This window comes from Heptranchias perlo, chromosome 31 (assembly GCF_035084215.1).
Source record: "Heptranchias perlo isolate sHepPer1 chromosome 31, sHepPer1.hap1, whole genome shotgun sequence".
NCBI classification, from domain to species: domain Eukaryota; kingdom Metazoa; phylum Chordata; class Chondrichthyes; order Hexanchiformes; family Hexanchidae; genus Heptranchias; species Heptranchias perlo.
In genome coordinates, this window is record NC_090355.1 from 14,023,505 (window position 1) to 14,034,320 (window position 10,816).

At 39.7% G+C, this 10,816-nt stretch overlaps 1 long non-coding RNA gene across 1 annotated transcript; it reads right to left on the reverse strand.

Moving 5' to 3' along the window:
• Window positions 1–310: 310 nt before the first annotated feature.
• On the reverse strand, window positions 311–1,837 carry LOC137300448 (uncharacterized). Its single transcript, XR_010958096.1, has 3 exons — window positions 1,794–1,837; window positions 569–613; window positions 311–349 (listed from the first exon to the last, which is right to left on the reverse strand). It is a non-coding gene; the product is annotated as an uncharacterized lncRNA (long non-coding RNA).
• Window positions 1,838–10,816: the final 8,979 nt, after the last annotated feature.

Genomic DNA, 10,816 nt, shown 5'->3' on the forward strand with positions numbered 1-10,816 from the left:
TAACTTATCCCTACCCCCTTGCAATCCCCACTGGTCTGGCTAAGACCAAGAACTCAGAGTAGAGAGAATGATGCTATGAACTGGGTTTCTATGATTCTCTATCATAAACATGTTGTAATCACATGGGAGTATCACATCATAATTGTTCATGAAGCTGTGGTGAAGCACTTTTTCCATTACGTCATTTCCAAGATGCCAAAATGAGTAACTCTGTGCCTATGTTCTTACATAATCATTAAGAGCTTTATTCAGGAATGTCAATTAATACACAGGCATCAGTAAATCTCTTGCCTACCTCAGAGCCATTCACACCTGCCACACCGTTTGGTCCTGGACGTCCTTCTTCACCCTATAGATAAAGAACACACATGAAGATACTTGATAGTTTAAGCTAGAATACCTCCTTGTTTTCTTAATATAAACGGTACCTCTGAGTAACAAAATTAACAACTGCATTGGTAATAGGTTATAAAACCCACACAGAACATAAATCTGATTTACTAATCCAACATACACATACTAAATACTCTGCACTATTGATTCTCTTGATATGTATAAATGTACATACCATTAGCCCTGGCAGTCCTGGTACTCCTATTAATCCAAACTCTCCCTGCAAAACAAATTAAAATTAAACAGACTTCATTGTAGCTTATTACTACAGAAATACCTACGGCATCTGGTCAATTAATTTTTGTGAGACTGTTTCCTCGTCCTCTAAAACCAACTCCCGGTGAAGAAAAAATTAAATCCTTGATCCGGACCAAAATGGCTTCTATTCCAGCCTTTACATGATTCACTCAGGAACATCACACGACATATTTACGCTTAAGTGGTGGCCTAAATTTTCCAAGTACAGCCGGAGGCGAGGAACCTCACCAGTGCACAAGGGAAAATCGTGGTCAATGTGCAGGTAGCAGCTCAGGTTCCTCACCACTAGCTATACTTGGACAATTCAGGCCAATATATCAACTTTTAAACTTGTCTTCACTCCATATTAAAGAGTTCAGCTCACTTTAAGCTACAGTAGAGACAGAAGAGGCCATGTAAAGTTCCCAGAATGTGGCTGGAAATGTGGACGGTATAACTTTCATCTACTAGTTCCAAAATACTATGAGTTAAAAGATCACTGAGTGTATCCTCTGTAGAGTTATAAAGAATGAAAGAAAGAAAAAGAAAGGACCCGCATTTATATAGCGCCTTTCACAATCTCAGGATGTACCAAAGCACTTTACAGCCAATGAACTGCTTTTCAAATGTATTCACTTCTGTAATGCAGGAAATGCGACAGCCGAACAGCAGTGAGATAATGACCAGAACATCTGTTTTAGTGATTTTGGTTGAGGGATAAATATTGGCCAGGATTCCAGGGAGAACTCACCTCCTCTTCTTTGAATGGTGCCATGGGATTGTGGTTTAACGTCTCATCTGAAAGATGGCACCCCTGACACTGCAGCATTCCCTCAATACTGCACTGAAGTGTCAGCTTAGATTATGTGCTCAAGTCTCTAGAGTGGGACTTGAACCTTGAGGCTCAGAGGCAAGAGTGCTATCACTGAGCCAAAACTACCACTCAAATATACATTTGTATCTGCAAAATACACCTCCCACAAAGAAATGACCATCTTCTAATTAAGTCCTACAATCATTTTTTCAGAAATATGTTAATTTAACAGCCTTAAATAATTTTTTTTTACCACAATCTCTAACCATAATAATGTTCTCATTTTGGAAAATATAAAAAGGACTACAATTAATCCATTAATCTGTGAGGTTATTGTAATGATACTCACTGGGGGGCCTCTGGGTCCCTGTAATCCTGGAATTCCTTTCAAACCCTTGATACCCTGAAATCAACACAATGTGGTATCTGATCAAAGCTTAGAATAGATAAAACTCATAGTGCTAAACTCACCAATTATATGGAACGGTCAGAATCCATTTCATCATAGACATTGCAGAAAGCAAATTTCAAGTGCCGTAGCTCATTGCAATATTTTATGCATGATAACAAGTGGCCACTCTATTATTGTACATGTACCATTTAAAAAGAGTGACTGTGATGGCTGGGTTACAATTATCCACTATCTACTGGAGTACTGGCTCCTTGGACTGCTGTGGGCAGGGAAATGGCAAACAGTACTGATTTATGGGGACAAAGAGTAACTGTAAATTATAAATACTATATCATAACTGTGAAGCAAGGAAAGTATAAAGATTATGATCTGAGAGCACAGAATTACATAGAATCTACAGCACATTACAGGCCATTTGGCCCAATTGGTCCCTGCTGGCTTATGCTCCACACGAGCCTCCTCCCACTTTAATTACCTCTTCCCACACTGCCCATATATCCCTGTATTCCTTTGTCCGTGATGTATGCATCAAGCCTCCCCTTAAATACATCAATGCGATCTACTTCAACCACTTAGTGTGGCAGCGAGTTCCAAATTCTCACCACTCTGTGTTACAAAATTCCTCCTAAATTCTTTATTTGATCCATTAGTGGCTATCCTACATTTATGCCCCCTTGTTCTGGATTCACTCACAACTGAAAACAATTTCTCCACTTCCACAATCGAACCTCTTCATAATCAGGTCTCCTCTTAGTTTTCTCTATAGAAAAGAGCCCCAGCCTGCTCAATCTTACTTGATATTTGCATCATCTCAATTCTGGTAATATTCCTGTAAATCCTTTTTGCACTTTCTCCAGTGGTTCAATATCCTTTTTGTAGTATGGAGACCCAGAACAGTACACAGTACTCCAAGTATGGTATAACCAAGGTTCTATGTAAGTTTAACCTTACATCCTTGCTTTTGTATTCTGTTCCTCCGGAAATGAATCCCAGTACTTTGTTTGCACTCTTTATGGTCTTATCAACTTGCGTTGCTACTTTTAGTGATTTATGTATCTGTATGCCCAGATCTCTTTGCTCCTCTACCTCTTTTAGTTTTTTTTAAAACTTTCCAAGGAATAAATGGTTTCCTTATTCCTCCTACCAAAATGAACCACCTCACACTTCGCGAAATTGAATTTAATTTGCCATTTATCCACTCACTCTGCAAGCCTGTTTATGTCTTCCCTCCTCCACATTATTAGCTACGTTCCACAATTTGGTATCCTTCAATTTTTGAGTCCAAGTCGTTTATGTACATAGTGAACAGCAGGACTTCACTTCCCACTTTCTGACAGTCTGAGAAACTTTCCTTTAACTCCTACCCTTTGTTTTCTGTTTTGTAGCCATCTTTCAATCCATCTGCTACCTGGCCCCTGACGTTACACACCCTGACTTTTGTCATGAGTCTTTTATGTGGCACCTTATTGAAGTTGGGATATTTTTACTCCCTCTACGGAAACTGGGTGGAACGAGAGCTAAAATCCAAGTGGTACACTACCGCTGGTTTCCCGCCCAGCGGCTATTTTAATGCCGCTCTTTTCTTGGGCAGCTCTCTGACTTAGATAGGACTCTAATGCTATTTTAACTGCCTACAGATTGGGGCGCCTGCCACTGACACCCTGCTCAGTGAAGCCTGGTGGATGCCCCGTAAGGCAAGTGTAAATTAATCTATGAGTGGGCCAAAGGAGCGCTCCTACTTGTCTAGGTCCCACAAAGAAAGTTTGGGCCACTGGCGGCCCGGGTCCCCCCCCACTTCCTATCTGCGAAACCCTCCCGAATCACGATTTACCCGATTGGTGGCTTCTAGGCTGCCCAACCTTCGTAAATAAAGCAATTTAAAAAAACATCTCCTCCTCTACAACTTTAGCTAATCAGACTTTTTGTTCCAAATAATTTACTTAAATAGTAATGGCACTCAATGAAGAGGATTTCAATACATTTCTGGTCAAAGAGAAGGCATTTTAATAAGTACAAATCTCACAGCATCTCAGATGGATTAACTGAACTGAAGGACCTGTCTCCAGCTGACTGTCATTACTTTAAGCCTTGATTGACATCCCCACAAATAAAGAATGAGCTGACTGACACTATGTATTAAGTAGCCTAACTCCTGACTGCTAAAATCTAATCTCAAATCTACACCAGACTGATGGGTGAAAGTCCCCTCTCCCTGCTGGCTGGAAGACTCCTAAGAAAACTGAGAATGGCCATTTTCAACCCAGTTCTTAAAGGATGCAGGCCAACAGCACAAAACTGCCTGTAACTGGCAATTTTACTCAGACAAGCCCCAAGGATGGCTGGTGTAGGAGAAGGTGTTCTTTTAAGAAACATGTGGGGGTAGTGCAGACAGCGGTTTCTCCTGCAACTGGCCAAACCAAGCCTGATTTGGATTCCAAAAATAGAAGAATATTCTATTTCCCAGTACTGACATCTCTCACCACGAGAACAGTCACCAAAATATCACCAACAGGGAATAAGGAACAATAAGAAATAAAAAATTAAACCATCTTTGACCATCAAGAATACATGCATACCAATCACTGTTATAAGCATGTTTGTTACCCCATTGTCCTTATGTTTGGAGAAGTAACATGCAGTCAGCCTCTCCATACATGTCCAGATATAAGGAAGCTTCTTGTTCACCCTGACATTAGGTTACCAGGAGATCCCCGTCTTGTCTTTCACATTATTTACGAGTGTCATTTTGAATTACCAGCAATTACCCCATATTAAAGGGCGATGAAGCCAGCAGTGAACCATTAACTACTAATTGATCAAATCCTCTGCATGAGAAAACGGAACTAAACCTAAAAATGGTTGCAGCTCACACAAAAACAACAAAAATAATGTTTGGGCTTTTCCTTTTGTTTCTGTCTTCACAATAACCTGCTTAAAAGCAAATTATCGAAAAGGTTTTATTTAATTAAAATTCATGTGTTCATTTTTGAATTTCTCCCTGTATTCAGTGTAATTATACAGGTGACTGTAATGACGTTCTTTACAGTACACTTTAGTTGACGTCAATTACGATGCCCTTTAGTTAATCGTTACTGTTATTAATGGAAATGTTTGCTGAGGCCCCAATTAATTTATTACACGTTGCATACTCAATATGTGGCTAAGTGCTTGGCACAGTGTTCGTGATCTAATTAATAATCGGATCATTTTATTTTTTTTCAAATAAAGCCAATTTTATTATCCCTTTCCATTTGTGCTAACATTCAGGAATTATTAGAGGAAGAAAACAGAATGCATCAAGCTAGGAATACGCCTATAACTCAACTTGAACTTTTTCTATTAATGAAAGTCTCCCATTTTTAAGTGCATTAATAAGCTAGTACAGTATGTTACCCGGAAGGGTTATTAAATTCTAGGCAGTCAACATTCCTAACAACTCAGCATTACATGAAATTAAATGGTTTTTAATAGGGGGAAACTGAAGGAACTTAATTTGTTTTGCAGCACATAAAAAGAACCGTGCATTACAGGTACCATATGTGGTCACAATTAGAGTTCGGGGGAGATGTAGAATAATGGAGCACCAGTGTGCTGTTTAACAGAACCGCAAGACACATATTCAGAGCTTTATGTCATTGATCTCTTGCACATCAAATGACTTACCTCAACCATGGTGCCCTGCAGAGGGCAGACAAATCCCCACAATGTCAGGAAGGCAGAAACAAGTGAGTCAATTTGGGTTGTTCCAACATCTCCCAGCAGCTGCTTAAACAGCACACTGGTGCAGGTGACCATCTCCCCTCTCGGCAGCAGAGGGGGCATGGCAACAGGGAGTGGAGAACGTATTGGTGTCTGAAAGAAGAAATCTCATGCTAAACAAGAAGATTGAATTTTTTTTTATTCATTCATGGAATGTGGGCCTCGCTGGCAAGGCCAGCATTTATTGCCCATCCCTAACTGCCCTTGAGAAGGTGGTGGTGAGCCGCCTTCTTGAACCGCTGCAGTCCGTGTGGTGAAGGTTCTCCCACAATGCTGTTTATTAATGGAAATGTAGGGAGTTCTAGGATTTTGACCCAGCGACTTTGAAGGTTCTGTTTGGGTCCATCTGAAAATCTAGGCATGCCTTCAATAAATATTGAGGTAGTTTATTTGTTTGTTCTTTTGAGGAATACAACATATCAGAAATGAAACACCAGCAACCAACACATGAGGAGAATAGTGAGGACGGCAAAAGTTTGCATTAGTTTTTAATAAAGTATAATCTCCGCTTACAATGTACACCCATCACTATTATTTCATACTAGCAAGGACAGAAAGATCAGGTTACTTACAGGAGCCCCAAATGGCCCAGGAAGCCCAATTTCACCTCGGTCACCCTGGCACAAAAAATAAAATTATTAATAATGCATATGTACAAATATAATCATTTCAAAATTATTCAGAAGAGATCAATGCAGATTTTGTTTTCTATGAATATTTCAATATACTGCTTTGTTGAAATTTGTAAATCGAAATGATTTATCAAAATGATGTTCAAATTTTTGGTCTTCATTTAAAAAGCAAGGTGGCTACAAGACCCATAGTGAATGTAATAAAATATTTCTAATATCATTCTTGAAAAGGAAATATTTGCAGGGCTGTGGAGCAAGAGCAGTGGAATGGGTCTAATTGGATAGCTCTTTCAAAGAGCCGGCACAGGCATGATGGGCTGAATGGCCTCCTTCTATCCTATGTCATTCTATGATTCTGATTTCTATGATCAAATCAGACACACCAATCATAGAAGGGGAGTTGCACATGCCTATTGTATTTTTAAAAGTAAGAGGTCACACAGAACTACATTACAAATTTGTTTTCTGTTTTTATTTCCTGTATATAAAAGCATGAAAAGAATGGCCAATATTTCTCATTTGCTGCAGAGAGTAGACAAGGCTTCACTGAAACAAGGAACTAATTTAAAATAAAAAGGTTCAAATTGACTGTAAAAGCACAGAGCACGTTGAAAAGGAAAGAAAGGAATTGATTTTTTCGAAGTATTTGGTTATGCAGGGAATGCGGCAATGTGTTAGCTTTGCAATGCAGTCTTTCTTTTATTATCTTTCTTCTTCAAGACTAATAAACCCAAATATTAATACTGGATATGCCTAATCCAACTGGTCAGGTAAGAAAAATAAAATGAGACAAAATAGTCAAAAGTAACAGAAAACACTACTTTAAAAAATGACACTGTTTTCCATGCTTAAACAAAAATGCTCATTTTAAGTTAAGTTTCTCTTCAAAAAACGAATGTTAAACCAAACTCCAGTTTTAGAAATGTCTAATGACCTCCCTCGTGCATTAGTTTTAATGAATTTGTTAAGATGTCTGTAAACGCATTTAACACTTTTTTTTTAAATGAATGAGGAAAATATTGACATTGAAGAGTTAAATTCCAATTGAAATTTTCTTCTGAACAGACTTCAACGGCAAGCATTATGAAGCTCCTCATAAGCAGCAGAAAGGTTCAAAGTACCATTACTGTCAGTGCCTGAAGCAGGCAGGACTGAGATTAAGAAGAGTAGATCACGACAAAATACAGAGACCCACTGCATAGAGGCTGCCTCTAGTATGGGGAAGTGTTCATGGACACCTTAACCATAAAATGGCTAAAATCACCACCTCCACGAAAGGTTAATCACACATTAAGATATGTCATCCACAAGAATGGAGCATCTGGATGTTCTTATCTATGAGAGACATTGGATCTGTTGTGAAATCTCGGGCTCAATTTTGAAATGGTGGCGGGTTGGCAGCAGGTGGGTGAAGGTGCGCGTGGCAAACCCGAATAAAAAAAACGTACTTTTTCTGACGCGATCGCGATGTAATTGATGGCGATTAAAGTTGTTACCGGGTTTCGCACCCGGCAGTCAGCCTGATTGACAGGAGCTGCAACGCCGGGGGGAGGGGTTAGAGAAAGAGAGAGAGTGAGACGCCATCCAGCGCTGGAACAGAGAGTGGAGGATGCTGAAGATTGGGGGGAGGGGGGGGAGGCGGGGAAGATCGGAGAGGGACATGGTGGGGGGGGGGGAAGAGGGGGAGATGGAGAGGGACATCGGAGAGGGGGACATCGGAGCAGGGTGGAAAGGAAAGTTTATTTTGGTTTTTTTAACTTTGTACAATGGTTTTTCATTTAATTTATTTTGTTTATTTTTGCCTGATCCGGCCCTTCACCAGGCATGAATCAGAAGCCATGGGAAAACCGCCCAGGTAAGTTTAAAATCGTTTCAACTATATACTACGTCAGAAATAAAGTACCTTAAGTACCTCAATGAGGTACATTTGGTTCTTTAACTAAAATCCTGCCGGCTTTAATTGCTGGTGGGACTTCCGGATTTGTGAAGCACGTGCGCACACAGGTGTGTCTGTAGGGAACCCAGAAGCCGGCGGGTTGGAGCCGGCTTCCGAACCCGCTCGGGATTTTTGCAGCTCCCCGCAATTTGATTTTAAAATTGAGCCTCTTGAGTCTGCTTCTGTGCTTCAATCCTGATATGCTCGCCATGTGAAGGATTTCAACAGAGGTTGCACAGGTTGAATTTTGCATTCATCATTTTCTTGCTGAAATTTATGAATCAGTCATGACAGAATCCACAGGATCAGCTTAGATTTTGATTAGACAGCGAAAGGCTCTTTGCCTTTGGCTTCAATTACTTAGGAAAAGCAATTTAGTGGGAAACACACCATGACTGTACCTTCAGTTAATATAGTATACATGGAGAGTTGCATGTGAAGTCTTTACAAATCCTTAATTATGTGGTTAATGTCTCCTCACACTATAATGAACTTCTTGAATTTTGCTCTGACTCTTATGTTGTGAAGTCCAAAGTGCTTTAACACTTGCTGCACCAAGTGAACTGCAACACTCCTGAATCCATTATTTGTGCAAGACAATTCTAAGATTTTGCGCTCTCAGGCCATGATGATTCACCAGGAACTTGAATGGATTTGATCTCGATGGTCCCCAAAATAAAGCTGTAGCCATTTGTTTCCACCAACCAACATGAGATCAAAAAATACACATTTAGTCCAAGGGTACTCACGAGAAGGCCAGAAGGAATGGGTACTGCCCTAATGGGCTTAGCGTTTGTGATGAAAAGTCTTCAACCTGAAGCATTAACTCTGTTTCTTTCTCCACAGATGCTGCCTCACTTGCTGAGCTTCTCCAGCATTTTCTGTTTTTATTTCAGATTTCCAGCATCCGCAGTATTTTGCTTTTGATTTGTGTGGATATTCACTATGGACATTTACTTTATCTGAATTTCACTTTGGTGTTTCTAAATAATCAGATGTAGTGCCACTCCTGTAATATTCATGTACAACCCCGGATGTACGCAGAGTAGACTTTCAAAGAAGAAAGTGGAATCCAAGAATGGTACTATGGTCTTAAACCATCAAAAAATGAGGTTGACCCATATTTAGAATTACATTCAAAAAATGTTACCGATGGTAAACTTTAACGTTTATGTCAGCAACAAGAAATCAATTTTAAATCTTTCTCTTCATGTCTGTAACATTCAATCTAAGTCAGATTTTTCTTTCAATACAGTGATGCGTATTACTTATGCATAACAGAGCCGACTGTTACACATGTAATATTATCTTCTTGAGGACAAAAACACACTGCTTCTACAAGTATCAACTAGAATCTCTCATGCATTACCAGAGATAAACTGTGTTTGTTGTAAAGAAAAAACCTACATATTTTCACTGGAGAAATTAGTAAGCACCTTGGGGCCAGGATCAGCAAATATCTCAGGCTATGAACACTGACTTTCCAAATAAGTACATGTCTTTCAGTCAACCACAAGTTTATCTATGTACATTATTAATAAGACCATCACAAATAGCAGGAACCAAACTCTCTCTTCACTACTCTTGTTATTAAATCCTTCCCGTCCCCATCTGCTGCTTGTTTTCCTTTCCACTCTATCCTGCCATTTTTCCTTACCTCTCTATCTAACTCTTTCCTCCTTATTACTGTCTCCAGTCTCATCTTCACAGTTTGTCTCTTACCATTTTATGTACATCATTCCTATTTCACACATGCTTCCTTGGAGTTCCAGCCTTTCCTTCCCATAATTAATCAGTACTTGGCTCACTTTTAGGAACATCAGAACAGGAATAGGCCATTCAGCCCCTCAAGCCTGTTCCACCGTTCAATTAGATCATGGCTGATCTGTATCTCAATTCCATCTACTTGCCTTGGTTCCGTAACTCTTAATACCCTTGCCTAACAAAAATTTCACATGTTCCACCTGAATGAGTCTAATGGTTAAAATGTATGTTTAGTTCATCCACGTATATTCTTCTATCACCAATTTAACAGCTGGAGGCATGAGGTTGATGTCGTGATCATGACGTAGCCACATGGAGGGCAGTTCAAAACATGGCGTGAATTTGACCCCAGCAGAAATCAAAAGGATTCATTTCAAAACTGATGTAATGCCACATATGTACAATTTAATATGTGCTCTTCCCATAAGTAATTAGAATTTGGTTTCAAAGTGCATCCTCTTGAAACTAGTGGTGATCAATCTAAATCAGGCCTGGCACGACAGTTCTATGGATTCATTGACACTGCATCAGACTGTGACCACTTTGGTAGAACCTGTGCTCCGACACATACACCGGTGTCCAGTCAAAGCACCTCTGGTGCAGCATTGCAGGTGCTAGATCATCATGACACAGGAGGGAATGGGAAGTCTACTCCTTAAATGTCAGCCTTCAATTTGCTGGAACCAGTCAACAGTATAAATGATTATGGTCTAATATTAATTATGTTGCTAACTTCTAACAATCCAAGGGTCTTTCTTCAGCTACCTATATAACGTGCTCAAGATATATATCGATACATTGGATAATAAGGCAATTCATTACTTTATTTGACGATTTGCTTTTCTAAGGATGTCCCAAATCGTACAATA